The 3,021-nt window shown below is 37.0% G+C and overlaps 1 pseudogene; it reads left to right on the top strand.

The window, feature by feature from the left end:
- Positions 1-598: 598 nt before the first annotated feature.
- LOC100655968 (vacuolar protein sorting-associated protein 29-like) lies at positions 599-1,734 on the top strand (annotated as a pseudogene).
- Positions 1,735-3,021: the final 1,287 nt, after the last annotated feature.

Genomic DNA, 3,021 nt, shown 5'->3' with positions numbered 1-3,021 from the left:
ATTCTTATTCATATAGTCCAGGTTCTTGGATTATTTGCTCAGTGTACGGATTGAATAAGTATGGTGAAAGGATACAACCCTGATGCGCACCTTTCCTAACTTTAAACCACACAGTATCCCCTTGTTCTATTTGAACGACTGCCTCTTGGTCTAAGTACAGGTTCCTCATGAGCACAATTAAGTGTTCTGGAATTCCCATTCTTTGCGATGTTATCCATAATTTGTCATGATCCACACCGTCGAATGCCTTGGCATGGTAGATAAAACACTGGTAAACATCTTTCTGGTATTCTCTGCTTTCAGCCAGGATCCATCTGACATCAGCAATGGTAATTAGCTAAGACAATTCAAAACCATAAATTCAAAACTATTCGGAATTCTCTTCTCAGAGCATTATTTTAAAATCTTGTTTTGTAGTTCGATTAGTGAGAAAAGAGTATTTGAGTTTTCTTATTTTTTTCTCGTTCTTAAATTTCTTCTATGTATTATTATCTAAAAACCAGTGCCGAGGAGCCTGAGGAAGAGGGTGGCAGCAGTTATGGTGACTAAGCGAAGCCCAGTGACAGGATGGTTGGGCACAGAGGACCCCTCTTTAAAGATGAAGATTGTTCTGTCTCCAGTTGGTGTTGGTGTTAGGAGATCTGCGCATCCCACACCGCTGCAACAATTTGCCAGCTATGTTAAAAAAAAAAAAACAAAACTGCAGCTGGTGTCTAGAAAGATTCAGCACATTCGCTGCACTGGGAAACTGTGCTAAAGAGAGTTACGACTATCTCAAGGCTCTAGCTAGTGATGTTCATATTGTGAAAGGAGACTTCGGTGAGAATCTGAATTATGCAGAACAGAAAGTTGTGACTGTTGGACATTTCAGAATTGATTTGATCCCTGGACATCAAGTTATTCTGTAGGGAGATATGGTCAGCTTACCCCTGTTGCAGAGGCAGTTTGATGTGAACATTCTTATCTTGGGACACACACACAAATTTGAAGCGTGAAAATAAATTCGACATTAACCCAGGTTCTGCCACTGGAGCAGATGCCTTAGATACAAACATTATTCCTTCATTAGTGTTGATGAATGTCCAGACTTCAACAGTTGTCACTTATGTGCACCAACTAATTAGAGAGGACGTGAAAGGAGAATCAATCAAATACAAAAAATCCTAAAGTTTTATTTTTTTCCATTCCCCTGTTTAAATCAAGTAATTAAACATTTAAAGCCACAAAATTGTATCACTTTTATAATATTTTGCAGTAAAATATAGTATCTTCTCTGTTAGTACATAATTGTTGTAAGTTTCTTGTCAGCTTTAAGAATATATTTAGTTCACAGTATATGATTTTTATGAAAAAGTGTCCACCACATAGTAAATGATCAGCTGTTAAAAAAAAAATGTTTATCCTGGTAAATATCTTCAAACTTGATACTTGGAGCTTTATTATGAAAGCAGTGCGTGAGGAGAAGGAATCTAGACTTTCTTGCATATACTTTTCTCTTTTCCACTCAGAAATAAACTTTTATCTTCCATTTAAAAATAAAATGAAATAAAAACCAAAAGCCAAACCCATTTCCATCTAGTTGATTCTGACTCATAGCGACCCCAGAGGACAGAGTAGAACTGCCCCATAGAGTTTCCAAGGCTATAATCTTTACAGAAGTAGACAGCCACATTTTTCTCCCAAAGAGCGGCTGGTGGATTCAAACTACAGACCTTTCAGTTAGCAGCCAGGCGCTTCACGATTATGCCACCAAGGCTCATTTGTTATCTAAATGGAAGATAACACAGATATTGTTGTATGTAATTTTAAAGTTTTCCCAATGAAATGTTGAGGTGGTAGAATTGACATTATTTATCAAGGATCCCTGGTGGCACAGTGGTTAAGCATTGGGCTGCTAACTGTCAGAGATTCAAACCCACCAGTCAGTCCACTGGGAAGATGTGGCAATCTGCTTCCATAAAGATTACAGCCTTGGGAACTCTGTGGAGCAGTTCTATTCTGTCCTATAGGGACGCTGTGAGTTAGAATTGAATTGACGCAATGGGTTATATTTAATTTATCATCACAAGAGGGAAAGAATTCCCAAATATAATTTTTTTTTCTGAAAGATTGTTTAACTGTAAAGAAATAACTAAAAATCAAATATAGTTCCTCAACATTACTGTGTTTAATGTCTTAAATGCCAGCGTTCTGGACACTTCTACAAAGATTCAAATTTGAGGAAATGCAGTCTCTTTTTCTTCCTTGTATTGTTATTTTAAAACTCTATGAGTATTTATTGGCACCAAAAGGATATAATGTAGTTCCCAAATGTTTTCTAAATCTTTACTTTTACTCTGACTATAGTTCCGTATTTGTTTAACCATTTGAAATCTCTTATTAATTGTTTTGCACATACAAGCAACAGTTTTCAAAATGATCCCTCAGTACTGCAGTCTTTTACTCTTGCAATAATAAGCATACATTTATACCTCACGTGACTGAAAAATTCAGCTTATAAAACACAAAAAAAAATTTCACTCCTTGTAACATCTGGAGCCCTGGTGGCACAATGGTGAAGAGCTATGGCCGCTAACCAAAAGGTCGGTGATTTGAATACACCAGTTGCTCCTTGGAAACCCCATGAGGCAGTTCTACCCTGTCCTGTGGGGTTGCTATGACTCTCTATGAGGTGGAAGTGATGAGATGGCAACAAGTTTTAGTAACATCTAGATTGTCCATTGATATTTATAAGTGAATAATAAATTCAGTGACCTGTCTTGTGCCTATTACTATGTTACACATTAGGTTGATGGCAGCTTAAATAATTGCATGATGATTGATCGTGCAAGGGATCAGCCATACTAAAAATAATGTTAAGTTGGCATTCAGCTATTTTGCCTTCCAAAGCCTGAGGTCAAGCCTGAAGCTGAATAGCATATTTGGCTGAATACCTTGGCCATGGCTAAACTTCAAAATTACCCGGATAACACTTTTAAAATACAGATTCCTACTTCTTACCCAAAATAAAAAAACAAGCCT

This window comes from Loxodonta africana, chromosome 1 (genome assembly GCF_030014295.1).
Source record: "Loxodonta africana isolate mLoxAfr1 chromosome 1, mLoxAfr1.hap2, whole genome shotgun sequence".
NCBI classification, from domain to species: domain Eukaryota; kingdom Metazoa; phylum Chordata; class Mammalia; order Proboscidea; family Elephantidae; genus Loxodonta; species Loxodonta africana.
This window is presented reverse-complemented; position numbering and strand designations above follow the sequence as displayed.